Consider the following 14,882-nt stretch of genomic DNA (forward strand, 5'->3'; position numbering starts at 1 on the left):
AAAATAAAAAACATATTAATCTTAAAAAATGCAATCTTTTACATTTTCTTTGTCAAAGACAACTATTGAACATTGGAATACCACAAGTTGTTGGTCTACAGTAAAAAATATATTTCCCTCTCACCTTCTTTTCACTGCCCTTCTTTTCACTGCCATAGCACGAACCGGCAGTATTTGAACAGTGTGATTGTCCTTCTTCACTTCTTGGAAAGGACACAATTCTGCAATTGTGAAAGTAACTTTAAAGATTAAAGACTGCAAAAATGTTCATTACTTTCAGTTGTAAAGTAGTCAAACATTACTGGAAGAAAAAACTGGTTATAAGACACTTGTTCTTTGTAACATTTTGCTACCTCCTCCATTTGTCTGCAGTCAGTTTGTCCTTTCCCAGCAGATAAACATCACGTCAGTTCCCTTTATGGGATTACATAGCATATCTTTTAGTATGTTGTACTTTGTAGTAGATTTCAAAGTTTTGATCATAGCTGTTTTATATGAGACCACTTTATTTTGAGCCCAAAAGTACAGTGTCACAGTGTGCTCTTTCGCATCTGCTTAATAGCACTAAAAGGAAGCCATGGAATGGAGAAGTGCTACCCTTCAGTTCTAGGTCTGTAATGTTTCACCCTCTAGGGTGAACCTTAGGAGGCACATAGATTTATAAGGTGCCAGACCATCTTTAGTCTTAGATATACAGGGTTAGTCAAAATGCATAGGCCAATAAGCCATTCAATTGAATGGCTTATTGGCCTATGCATTTTGACTAACCCTGTACTTTTACACCAAGTTCCTTGATGGGAGCGGCTTTCCATAGTGCCAGTACAACTTTATCTGCCTTGTGAGATGTGTCCCTTAAGTGAAAGGATTAAAACGTTAGCCGACCACTGAAAACAGTGTATGTCTGTGTGGGAGGAGGCCAGGTGGGGGGCTCTCCTATGAAGTAAGCTAGTAGAGAAAACATCCGTAATTCTGTCCCCCCTTTTTTATTTCTATCCTCCCTGTGGATGAAGTGACTTACCTTCCCCTATAGTATGTGGATGGACAAATGGCTTCTATGCTGGGCATTGGTGGAAGACACCTTACTTTCTCATAAACAGAACAAAAATAAAAGGGTTTGGAAGATCAGGAATGGGAGAGTTTTCTTCCCTTGCTATGCTTATTGTCTGGCTAGAATTCCTTGTCATCTGTAGTGATCAAGGAAGTAAAAAACTAAAAAAGCAAACAATTTTTGCTGTAAGATTTTAATGGGTTTGATTTAATCTTGCTTAAATTTAACATGTAGAATATGAAGATGCACAACCGATTTGCCCTTCTCAACCATTCTGAGGGGAAGTATTTGAAATTAAACATGAGGGATCCTTCACATATTTGCTCATGGGGTCCTATGGGAGAAAATCCATAACTTTTCCAGCCTTTTCATTTCTTATAGTATGGCAGGGCAAAGCTAGAACTTTGAAATACTGCCAGCTGTATGAACTCTGCAAAGATTTGATCCATCTGGTCTCTTGCTTGAGAGTGCTGCTTGAGTTCAGAACACTTGAAGTAGCAGTCATTCTTATTTTGGCTCATTTAATGGACCTTTGGTCTTTCTACTGAAACTTCTTCAGTATTTGTTCCCTAGCTTGTTTACACTCCAAGTATGCAAGATATTATTTTGTTGGTGCTCTTCCGTTTACTGCATTACCTTCACTCAACCTAAGAGTCTTTTCTGGCTTTCTGCAGTATTGCTTAAGCCCACAGAGATGTCCACAAAGGTTAACGGACTTGCCTGATCACCCGTTGCTGGGCTTATTCATTTGTACCATGACAGAGCAATATCAGCCTTCAAAACAATTTTGTAAAAAGTTGCTATAATCCTTCTTTAAGGCCTGCCACACATACATTTGGAATCTGGTTTTTTTTAAATCAATTATCTCATTCCAAAATCTTAGGACTCATTTATACAAACACACATATCTATTCTAGGATTACAAAGTAGAATCAGTAAAGGAGAAAATGTGTTGGATCTACCAAAATAAAAAAGATAATTATATTCAAAGGAAAAGATAGGGAAAACTCATGGCATCAGTTGTGAAGCAGGCTATTTATTGTTTGTTCCCTTTTGTAATTTTAACTGATCAATGAACAAATGAACAAATAAAATTTTTCCCTGACTAGTACCTGTTTATATCAAGGCATGAGCCTTACACAATTACATTCTTAGTTCACTTCAGTTTTCCTTTTTTATTAACTTTATTTTTTAAATTAAAATGTACATTAAAAGTCAAAAAAGCGAATCAAGAAAAGAAATATAGAGTACAAACACAAAAAAATGCCAAGAAAAAAAAGAAAAGAAGTAGATGACCTCCAATCTGTCCTCACCTGGCCAAAAGAAGACAACATAAGCTTCACCCTCTAGGCTTCCCAGTGTTGACTCCTTTCTCAAACACCCCCCCCCCCCTTTCAGATTTTTCAAAAATCAAAATTTGTAAGTCCTTTTCTTCCTCATACAAAAAATGAACAAAGGGTTTCCGGTCTTTCATTTTTTCCCAATGTCCCTTCTTTTATTCAACATGTTAATTTATCTATCACAGCAAAGGCCATCATTTTTATCATCCAATCTTCTGTTGTTTTTGGTGCTTGAATTTCTGCACGTAGAGCAATCTAGCTACTGTGATCATGTATTGCAATAGTTTATCATAGTTATTTGTATCAATCAGACCTAGTAGAAAAGTCTCAGGTTTTAACTAGATGTTTTCCCCCAAACTTTCTTGATCACCTTGTGTATTTGAATCCAGTATTTTTTGGCATGTTTACGTGTCCACCAAACATGGTAGAAGGATCCCATTTGCTGTTTATATTTCCAGCAAGTGTTGGAAGCCTCCGTAGTCATCTTAGGAAAGTTTTCGGGAGTCATATACCACTGACACTTCATTTTATAAAAAATATCTTTCTAATTATAACATAACATAAATTTTAAAATCTTGTTCCACATTTTCTCCCATTGCGTCAACATTATATATGTTCAAAAGCATCTTATCTTCCTTTGCTCAACCTTCCTTATGGTCCAGCTCTCACACTGATAGGTTAGAAATAATAGATCTGAATAGTATGTATTCCAAAAACATGTGTGAATTCTGTGTGTATCTTTTTTCAGTTTGCTTGGGTTCATCCTGAGGCAGGTGCCAAGAAAGATAGCAAACTACTTGAAAAGTTTCAGAGCTGTAGGTTATAAATGAAAAAAAAATTATTATCTGCCTCTTGGTCAATAACTATCAATAAGTATTGCAATGGGTTATCTTTTTGTTGTTTCTTCTGAACAAAAATTGTGTTGTGTATGAACAGTTTCTGTGATAGCACTTTTCTGATTTTTTTAGGAAGCAAATTTCTAAGATTGATGATGAATGTTTGTCTAAATAAACATCATGGTAGTTTAGTAACTATAAGATGGAGACAAAGGGCTGTTTGGACTTAGTTCTGTCCCCCATCCCTGCTGAACCATTAGGAAGGTCTGAAATCATCTTTTGAAGAGGCAGTCCTATCAATAAGTAAAGTGAAACAGTTGCCGCTGGCAGGAACAGCATCTACCCTGCCATTCCTCCTGAATCATTCAAGTAATTCCCCTTGGTTAGAGAACTGATCTCTGTGTGTCATATATCTTGCCTTGAAGCTTTTTTGCTGATCTAATCCCTTTACAAAGGCACTGTCCCATTGCTAGTGTTACAGTAAGATTCAGTTGCCAGTCTTGTTTGCTTCTAAATGTGGCAGGGAAGAGGTTGGTGGTTATATTCCTTGCATATCCCTGCTCACCTTTGCTCCTCTTTACTCATGAGTGTGAGTAAAATGCATTTTAACTGTACTCTCAACTCGCTTCTGACATGATAAAAATGTAAGTGTGATAACCAAGGGACCCTACATTTATGTGAGCACCTTATCATCCTTTGTCCCCTTCTGAATGTTTATGATCTCACAGTACATAAACTTGAAGAAGGAAGCAGCATCCTAACATTTCACTGTATGGAGATGACAGGGACTTAGTGTTATTTTAAAACTCATCCCCAAAAAGCTCTAGAAGAACACAAATTCATCAGCATTCCTATTACTTCACCAGAACTTCTTTTCCCTGAAGGATTGGCTCCATTATAGATTCCTTTTTTATTGCCTCAATGCTTAAGTTGCTTGCCAAAGGAATGAGCTTGATATATTGCTTGCATCCAGGTGATCTCATTGAAGTGGCTTTTAACTTTTCTAAATCTTCCTGATGCTTTTCCAAGAAGATGTGTAACTAAACCCGAATGGGGACAATTGTGACATCAGCAACCAAAGGAGCCTACATCCTTGAGCAGGCTTTTGCCATGATGTGTTCTTGGAACAATTTGGTATTCAGAATTCAGTAACCACAAAGTAATGAGTCACCTAGACATTTTGTGTCATTTACAGTAATTCACTGTGATCAAGATATTTCTGTGTGATATCAAAGAAGTAACACCTCAAATATGGATACCTTTACAAAATACTCTTTTATTTTGTATTGGGAAATTTCATGTCTGAGGATAATTATTAGTTGATTGCATCCATCTTTTCTTCCCAGAAGTTTACAGTACTGGTAATTCCCAGTTCCTGTTATTTTTGTTTGCCTAGAAACTTGAGCAACTGCTAATTTATATGTTTTGTGGGGCCATTTGTTTATTATCATTTTAGTGCATGCCATAATACCAAATTGACCTTTACATTTCCATTAATTATTTTGAATGAATGAATGAAGCTTTATTTATATCCTGATCCATCTCCCAAAGGGACTCAGAGCAGCTTACAACAAGGCAGCAGTATAAATGATAATAAAACACATAACAAATCGAACAAAGTTAAATCACCAGAAATGAAAGCAAATCATAATAAATAGGAAGGTGTATAACTCAAAAATGTCACACATCAATATAAACTATGCAATAATTAAGCATATAAAACATAAAACATGGACATTAAAGAGATGAAACATCATATTACCTGTTCTTGTTAGTATATGAGCACTAGGGTCAGTTAAAATTCCATCTGTTAAAATTATGGTTAGTCATTTTTGATGGCCTCTCTCCACAGCCATGTTTTCAGTCCCTTCCTGAAAATTGTTAATGTGGGAGCAAGTCTAATCTCCTTGGGGAGAGCATTCCAGAGATGGGGAGGCCGCCACTGAGAAGCCCCCCTCTCTCATCTCTGCCAGCCGCACTTGTGACAGGGGTAGGGCCGTGAGGAGGGCCTCCCAGGCAAATCTCAGCGCCCAGGCAGGGTCAAAGGAGGAGACGCAGTTGCACAAGTAGACTGGACCCAAATCGTGTAGGGCTTTGTAGGTTATAACCTGTACTTTGGATTGGGCCTGGAAACATATAGGCAGCCAGTGGAGCTGTTTTAGTAGGGGGTGGTGTGCTCCCTATAATTAACTCCCATTAACAGCCTGGCCATTGCTCTTTGTACTAACTGAAGTTTCCAAGTCATCTTCGGAGGCAGCCCCATGTAAAGTGCATTGTAGTAATCCATCTGAGATGCAACCAGATGGTCTATATGGGATGTAACCAGAGTGTGGACCATTGTGGCCAGACGAGGCTTTTTGAGGTACGGACGCAGCTGGCTCACAAGCTTTAACTGTGTGAAACGCTTCCAATCACCACCAACACCAGAGGTTCAAGGGTTAGCACTGAACCCAGAAGGATCCCCAAGCTGCAGACCTGTGCTGGACGAGGGTGAGTGTTACCTCGTCCAGCACAGGTTGCCATCCTATACGCTGATAGCCCTTTCGACTGACCAGGAGAACCTCTGTCTTGTCTGGATTAAGCTTCAGTTTGTTAGCCCTCATCCATCCCTTTTCAGACTGAATGCAAGTATTACACTATGTCACACATTTTTTGTTCCTGGGTTATAAATGGCATTTTCGAATTCTGTCATATAAACACGGAAAACATTTATTAAACTTCAAAGCCTTTGTTTTTGCAAGACAGCCTGCATCACATTTTACTATAGTTTTTCAATCAATATTTCGTAGAGTCTCAACCAATTCAACATAGTTTGTGGCAGCCATAAGAACAAAGTTTCTGGAGTATAAAATTACTTTCAAATAAGTGCTGTGCAATTAAATAAGAAATAGCACTTTCAAATCAGGAACAGAAAATTTGTCAGATTTTATTACATAGTGTTATATAACTGGGGTATCTTCCTGAGTTGAATTCTGCCTTGGATGTGAAATAAGGGGTAATTAAGAGACTGTCTATTTTAGATAAATTCAAGAAAGGATTGGTAATCAATTAGAGCCTCAAAATTCTCCCCATGGTTCTCGTTCTTGAAAACTGAATATTTTAGAGCCAGATATCCTCCTTAAGAATTGGCTTTACTGAACTACAATTACAAGTAATTCCCTTCACAGTGTTCGATTCTTAGATGTGCCATTGGAAAACAGACTATGCATCTGTAGTCAACGTCATCTGGAAGGCATTGTGCATTATATGCTCAATTGTTCTCTGTATAGTGACCCTAGAGAAAGATTTTTAAATTCTTACAGACAAATGTTGAATGACTCCAGTGAATACGTAACATATAAAGTGGCTGTTTTTTGCTTTGGCTGCAAAAAAAGATGAGAAAGATAGAGGTATATAAAATCACCACTGGGACACAAAGTGTTAATTTGACCCCCCCCCCCCAAAGTAGTTGTAATTTGTGCTAATTCACATCTCTTATCTGCTAGAATAGGTAAAAAGCTCAATACACTGGCAGAACTTTGAGGCTTAGCTAAACTTTCAACCTTTTTTGTTAGAAGCAAGGCTCTTAGGTACTCTACAGAATGTGATTTGTACATCCAGTCCCTCAGAAGGTGAGGTAGTTTAGATGTGGTGGCTTTAACGTAAGAGACAGGAATTTGTTTGGAACTTAGAAAGTTAGGTGGAGTTGTGAATACTTTCGCAAGTTTCTAAGATGTGGCTGTCCAGCTGTGTAGGTCGTCTTGTCTTCCTTCTCTCAGCTAAAAGGGAAGATGTACAATAATATTTTTATTTCACAGTTTGTGGGAACTTAACAATCTCCTATGGTACTTTTCAAAGAATGCTAGTAACATTTTAATCAGGCCTGAATAAACTGAATGTTGGAAGTAGGGTTGTTGTTTTTATTCATCAGTATGATATGGCCTCTTCCTACCAAAAACATGTTCAATAAGGGAAAAATAATTATTCCTCAGCTGTATCCTGTAAAATGCTTTATATAGCGGCTATGATTATTGACATTAGCAAGAGATTTGTTTTTGGAAATAGAAGAAAGCCTTTGAATGGTTCCTGTTACCAGTAATTATAGGGGGAAAGGAAAGTTAGTCACTGTTAAAAATAATAAAAAGACCTAGTTTCTTTGCAACAAATTCATTCAAACATTCACATTCTGTTCTAAGAGTGTGTGATATGTCTTTCTTAGCACTAAACATATTAAGTGACATCAATGATTGTTTATAGACTTATATATGGATGATTAAATTTGGATTTAAATCCAGTGTAAAACATTTTAATGCAGACAGTATATAGCTATGTGTCTCAGTGCAAAAGTGGAGATATCAGTTCTCCAGTAAATATATTAATTGCCCAAGATGGGAGCATTTGCTTTAAAATGTTAACTGTTCAATATCATTTTTGAGATGCTAACATTATTTTCAATGTGTTGATATTTAAATATGCTTCAACAAAGTTCATTGATTAACTTATAAAGGACATACTGTAGCTTAGCGAATTAAAGTACACTGGATAAGTGAAAATGTTGGATAATAAGGAGGGATTCAGGAAAATACAGATTGACTAACATGTTTTATCACAAATAGTGATCATATTTATTTACAGTTTTAATTTCATATTTAATGTCTTGGTGTTTTAATAAACATGGTTTGGATTCATTGTTGGCTGACTTGAGTTTTTATAGTGGGAGAACATAGGGATATAAATCAAATAAATAAATAAACAAACATGGAGAAAGGAGATGACATTTTAATAAAGCCTGCTGTTTTAATGGAGTCAGTGCAGTGATCTCCATCCTCTCGTGTATTGAGACATAAATACTAGAAGTTTGTGTGGTCAATAGCCTATTCCATGTACTTCATTAGATATTTATTTATTAGTTTTTGATTCTTAATTTTCTGATAGCCAGAACAAATGTTCAGTAATAAAAGTAGCACTATTTCCTAGCAATGTACATATATAATCCAAGGGGAGTTTGTTTGAAAAGTTAAGGATTCAGACAAGGAATTTTTGCAATTGGGGGACTTGTACAGCAAGTACCTTAATAAGTAATGGAAAATATATTCAGACTTACCAGACTTAGGTATGCAAAATCTTTGTTGAGATGGAATACTGTTTTTAGTATATGGGATAGGCTCTATGACTATGTTTTAAGTGGCATTGAATCTTGCCGGAGTTGTAAGCCGCCTTGAGTCCCCCTACAGGGGTGAGAAAAGTGGGGTATAAATGAAGCAAATAAATAAATAATATTAATAAACCTCCTACTCAAAAAAAAGCATACATTAGAGACATAAAATGGTATATGATTTATTTAAAGCATATAATAAGAAATGGAAAATACTACCCTATACTAAATCTTTTTTCATAGAATATATATTATATAGAATAAGATGAAATACAAATCCCAACATCTTGAACTAAGATTTTTTTTAGAGAACCGCTGAAGGTTGGCAGGCTCTCAGATTACAAAAATGATTTCATAGGTATGCAAGATAACTCTAACAAAATTCACCCAAGAACATGATGATTTGCACTACTGCTACTACTACTTCTTGCAAGCAAGAGACATTTATGCAAACCAACATCAAGCAATAACATGGCCTTGAATTGCTATGGAAAGCAATTCTGTTTCAACCCTCATGAGAAATGCATCTGTTTCTTGAGGGATAGCTAGCAGGAATCTCATAAAAAATTCTGTACCGGAGAAGAAAAGAGGTAGATTTTTTCCATATTTCTGTACTAAGCAACAGTTGTGTAATGATTCAACTTTGTAAACATTTCAAGTGCTGTAACAACCAAACTCAATTTGAAATTTTGATTTTACATGAAAGATTTTACTGAATGTGATGGTTTCAGCTTAACTACATCCAAGTGTCATTTCATGAAGGTTGAACATCAAGCTCAAGTCCCAATGAACTGAAATGGTGTTGCTTTTCAATGAGTTATTTTATCTTGTTTCCATATATGAATTTTACTTTCCCCTCAAAAACAAAACACACCCCATCACTGTGGGTTTTGCATGATTAATAATTAAATTCTCCTTTATCAAGAACTTAATTTCCTCAGTAAACTCTGCATCCTTGTTAGTATAGTGGAAATTATACCTTTGCTATCAAAATATAAAAGAACTACATACAACACTTACATCCAAGATTGTGACTGCTCAAAATTTGAACCCACACAATTCTTACACAATGTAATTGATATTGAAATAAAAGAGAAAGAGGACCAAGAGAAACGCTTCTCATATTTCATTGTTAGTTGCTATATTTTGTGGTAGCAGTCTGTTTGTTCCTAATTTAAATCTGAAGAATTGCTCAAGTTTCTCAAGTCGCTTCTGACATGGAAAAAAAAATTCTGGAGAATGTATTGAAGTGAAGCATTTGCATTAAATGCAATAAGCTTCTATCGGTATAAACTGAAACCACAAGCCCTCCTCTCTGTCAAATTACAGAAGAACAATAATCCACAAGAGTGTCAAATAACTAATTTCTGTCATTTCATGCATATTCTTAAATCAAATGATGGATAATAAACCACTGATCTGGTGTGGAATTTACCCTTTATGAATTCTTCCTCATCTTCGACTGTCATTGAATTTTTCTAAGTCCAGGCCGATACTTAAAATGCAGTTTGGAGGCAACCTTAAGCAGACTGAGTTGGCTGATGTGTCATCAGTCTGCTTTATAGCCTGTTTTGTAAATCTGTGCACCAATGCAAACTCTTCAGTTTGGTGGAATATTCCCATGATGATTCCAATAAAACCTCTAGGAGCATCTGGTAAAATGTAAGCATTAATTTGAACTGGATCAATGCTATGAATTGCCTAATGCTATGAGATATGCATTGACATTGGCCTACAGTTGTAGTTGGTTCTTGGGAGTGTAGTTTTGGAAATTATTATCCCACATTTATTATATTTGATATATGTCCTTCATAAAGTTTCTGTCCCTGTGTTTGGTCTAGCTATAATATCTTTAATCATCACATCACCAAATCATGGGTACGTAATCCATTAGTTTACTTATTTATCTCTTCTGAAGTTGTTGGGATTGATTTTGTTCTACTGGGAGAAACATGTTTAATCTCTGTATAGGAAATGTTGTCAAGCACTTTTTAGGCATTCTGGAATAAACACCAATTTTCTAGGATGGACACTGTAGTCAGTTCGTATGGTAGACAGAAATATGGACAAAAATGGTCCCAGCAGTGACATTTTGCCCTCATATTCTCCATATGTGCAGGAAAGGGAGTCTCTTTGTGCATAGCAAGGAAGTGAGGCCAGTAGATTGCAGAGCACTACATGTTTTTGTTACTCCCAATGGATACTGCGCAAGATGATTAATAAGTCAATGTCTTTGTGTTCTCTATTTAAGTTTAACACTGGAGCACTTTAAATCACTTGGGAAGAGCAGGGTCAGTCTCTTTTCTACTTCCATAAACAAGTAGAGGTATTGAGACTAAAAATGAAAATAATTTTGGGTTTGTTGGGATGGAGGAGAGAGAAGGGAGGATGGAGGAGAGCTTTTCATAACTGACACCAGAAGCTCTCATGCATCACGGGTGTGAGAGAGGAGTTAGACCTATTTGCAGCTATTAGTGGAGCTTGAATTCTACAGGACATCAAAAAAATGGATGCATGTTTAAAAATAGGAAGTATTCTTGAGGTCACCCTATTTTCCCAACCATGTGCATGCAGATGTATCTTATTTATTAGAATATGAAAAATAAGCGAATGACTGTACAATGCTCTTCCTGCATTTTGTGTTCTATAATTCTACAGAAGTTACTGGATTTATGCAGCAGCATGGAGAAGGCTCATTTTTTCTTTTGAGTGGTGGTAGAACTCCTTTCCAAACACTGATAAATAATCAGTGTTTCTTCCCTCTTTCCCTTTAAAAACATCTTGTGATGTCCATGATAGTATTCCTGGCCACTTCTGAAATTTATATTTATTCCATATTCTTAAGATGGCACATCTTATAAAGTGATTACTATATTCAGTATGGACTTCAGTCTTGTCACACTATATAATAAGATGTGCTATATAAAATGTAAATCATGCCCTACCTGTAATGAGGGATTGTTACATTATCAAGTGTCATTCATTAAGTCATACAATAGCATATGCTGTGAAATACAGCTTTGAATAAGAAAAGCCCAAGCCTTCCCTTTGTTTATCATCTTGAGTCTAATTCTAGATTCTGGCCATTTTTGCCATTGTTTAAACAAGATCTCATTAAATAAAATTGGGATCATTTGAAAAAGAAAGACCATTTTAGGCAGTATGCTCATCTTTAAAAAAACTAAGAGTCTTCCAAGTAGAGAGACCAAGTTGGCTCCCTTTTTAAAAAATGGTGTTTTATGCCTCCACACCTTCTCAAAATTATCTTGAAATAGAATCATGTTTTTGTTTATTTCAAGAAACATATGGATTTGTGTTTTAAATTGTGTGCATTTTCAAGAGTGGCTAATACGTCAAAACCCCACTGCAAGTAGGAGTTTCCCTTTTAAATTAATAGTGCCCTTCTAAAATTGTAACATAAGGAAATGTTTAAAATAAGAATCCATGATAAATGACTCAATAGTGCACTATATACCCCCACTATTCCAGGTGTTTTAAAAAAAACCCATATGGTTAACAGTTTGTTTTTATTTAGACTACTTTGAATATAAATTAAAATGGGCATGATACTTTTTGTTGGCTCTTCTGCTGTGATTTTGAGATGGCTGGTTCTAATATGTAAGTTCTTTTGCCATTATCACTGTGCCTTAAAGTGATATCTGTTGGAATTCTTGGCAGGCTCCAATTATCTTTCCATACAACTTCTGTAGTAAAAAGCCTGCTTTGTGATTTGACTTTCTTAGCTCCAAATGTTTTTTAAAAGTTGAAATTACCCAAATTAATGATTCACATAAGTGTATGTAATTATCTTTGGAAGAATGAATCATTTTCCAGCTGCTTCCAATTAACGTCTATCATTTACAGAAGAGATGAAATGCTTTTTGCTGGAGGTTGAAATACTGTTACCTTACTGTTTTGGTTCTTCCACATGTTTCTATTACACTTTTGGCCTACTGAAGTGAATCAAAAATAACAGGGTCAAGATCATAAACTTGGTAGGTCAGTTCCTGGACTGAGCACTTGCTAAAGACATGTTGTTATCTGAGGTGGAGTGGTAAATAGCAACTTCTTCCATCCACCCCACCGACTCCAACCCATGTACTCAAAGGTAGCTCATTTTGGAATATGAGTCACAAAATTCCGTGAGCACCTCTTCCATCTGTGGCAGTAAAAAGAGCAACAATAATACATTAAAATAATAGTTTGCTGCTTTTCATGTTGTCCCAAACTAGTCTCTTGAAACAGCCTTTCTCTTCTTTTTGGTAAGGCCAATCTTGTTCAAAGAGAAACTTTTGGAAATGTCTTACTTCCGCCCTGGCACAGAATTAATGTTTTGTTTTTTGTTTTGTTTAAAAAAGCAGTTAGTTTATTTCTTCCTTAAGTCCACAATTCTCTTATGATTGCTAGCAAATCCATTTCACTCTAGACATGCTTGAACATCTAGGTTTTTATGTTTGCTGGACAGCTGTTGACACAGTGGTGTGATTTTGAACAAGGGGGAAATCACTGAATTAGAATATTAAAAAGAATATCCTAAGTAGTATGCAAGGACATAAACCAGTGGTTCTCAACCTAGGGTCCCCAGATGTTTTTGGCCTACAACTCCCAGAAATCCTAGCCAGTTACCAGCTGTTAGGATTTCTGGGAGTTGGAGGCCAAAAACATCTGGGGACCCCAGGTTGAGAACCACTGAAACTTTCTTGTCAAGTTGGTTGCTGGCAGTCAATGGAAATACAGTGGATAGAAAAGTCAGCCATGTAAGGTTGTAATTAAATGCTGCTCTAAATATGCAGGTGTTATCAAAGCCCTGCTTCAAAAATACCCAATCCCTATACATTAAGACTTTCTCTAAAGACATTGCAGAAGCGTAGGTACTGTCCAACGAAATATTTCAGGCAAAGTCAGAACAGAGCATGTAGTGGTAGTGGATGTGGTCTGTCTGAAATAATTTGAGGTCTGTGCTTCCGAGTGGTTTAGGAAATGGGCATTAGTTTCTTAAGCCAATTCTGGTCTCTGGCCCACTTCGAGGCCATTGTGCAGTGAAAGCCATGAAAGAATATCAAGCATTACTAGTGAGGGCATCTTGTACTAAAGCATTTAATAGATGGTATACAGCTAAGTCCCATTCTCTGTTTTTATTCCAGTCCAGAGTATGTGGCCCTACTCTGGATTGTAACCACTGTGTCTAAGTAAAAGAAAGGAAGCGAGGAAGGAAGGCAGGCTGGCTTAGACCTCTTGCTTCTCCTTTACAGACCTTGGGGCGGAAAGAACAACTTTTTCAACCCCATTTTCTTATACTGGGAACAGGAATTTAATAAAAAAGGGAATGCAAGTAGAAGGCTTAGGTCTCCTGTACCTTTCTTTTTTACATGCAATAACTTTAGCTTATGGAAAAAAATTAAGATGCAACTGTCTGTGACTGTATCTGCATTCAAGTCACCTATCAACTAATGACAATCCCTTGAATTTCATCGGGCTTTCTTAACCCACAAATACTGAGGTAGTTTTGCTGGCTTCTTGCTGTAAAATATACCCAATAGCACCTGGTATTTGTTGGTAGTCCTCTATCCAAGTGCTAACCAGAGCTAACTTTGCTTAGCATCCAAGGTGAAATAGGAACAGATCCCTATAGGGTAGAACTTTTATTTCACGTTTTAGACAAGCATCATTTTGCGCCACAGTAATTCAGTCTTACTAGCAAGCCAGAGGTTAAACCAACTCTTTATAAAGAGATACATACCCATTCTTAAATTGTAATAACAAAATGTATGAGGACACACATCTCATAAAAACCTTTCTCATATATATATAAATATATATTTGTAAGATAATAACATTTCCAAGATATTAGTAATTTCTCTTTATGCTTGCGCAACACACCTACATGCTGAAGCTGACAAACCAATATGTCACAACACACAGTTTGGAAAGCTCTGGTTTAGGGTATTAATACATTTAATGTATTATGTAGATTTGCCTTTAGAGAAAAAACGGACCATGAGGTATTTAATTGTTATGCCACAGATGCTGTCTTGTTCATTGGAGGGAGCAGGATTACAATGTCTTAAGTACATAGCATTACTCAACTTGGAAAGCCTCATGTTGCAACCAATAACAAAGCTGTTGATGCTGGTGTGTTTTGTGTTTGTATTGTGCATTAGGGTTTAATTTGTGCTACTCCAAAACCATGGATACTGTAATCAAAACAATAGTCATAAGTAGGATATCAAATTTTCCTATAGGTTTCCTTATCATTTCTTTTGCATCATCAGTGGATCATTTTCAGACTCTTTCTGAAGATTTGTTGCTACAGGTAGAAGAGAAGGCTTGATGAGGATAGTGAGAAGGCAATACACGGCATTGGAAAAAGCCAAGAGGAATGCTTAAAGAATCCGGAGACTGGTGGCCCTTTGACTGCTGAGTAGCTCACTTCTGGCTTCTGAAAATTTGAATACATTGATTGTCTCTACATATAACTAGAGGGCTGAAATATGGTGAGCGTAGTTTATTTCAAGGGTTGTGTG

General features: G+C 36.4%; 1 protein-coding gene and 1 long non-coding RNA gene across 5 annotated transcripts in view; one reads left to right on the plus strand and one right to left on the minus strand.

Moving 5' to 3' along the window:
* Positions 1–14,882, plus strand: part of STX8 (syntaxin 8) — an 82,416-nt gene that overhangs the window by 27,616 nt on the left and 39,918 nt on the right. The window contains exon 7 of one of the 4 annotated variants that reach the window (XR_010909227.1): positions 14,672–14,852. The exons of the other annotated variants lie outside the window; for them this stretch is intronic. The gene's annotated coding sequence lies outside the window, so the exon portion shown is untranslated. The remainder of the gene's footprint in view (positions 1–14,671; positions 14,853–14,882) is intronic. 4 annotated transcript variants of the gene reach the window in all.
* LOC132768520 (uncharacterized) overlaps positions 34–14,882 on the minus strand; it is a 48,715-nt gene continuing 33,866 nt past the window's right edge. The window contains exon 4 of the long non-coding RNA XR_010909228.1: positions 34–221. This is a non-coding gene — a long non-coding RNA (uncharacterized lncRNA). The remainder of the gene's footprint in view (positions 222–14,882) is intronic.

This window comes from Anolis sagrei, chromosome 2 (assembly GCF_037176765.1).
Source record: "Anolis sagrei isolate rAnoSag1 chromosome 2, rAnoSag1.mat, whole genome shotgun sequence".
Lineage (NCBI taxonomy): Eukaryota > Metazoa > Chordata > Lepidosauria > Squamata > Dactyloidae > Anolis > Anolis sagrei.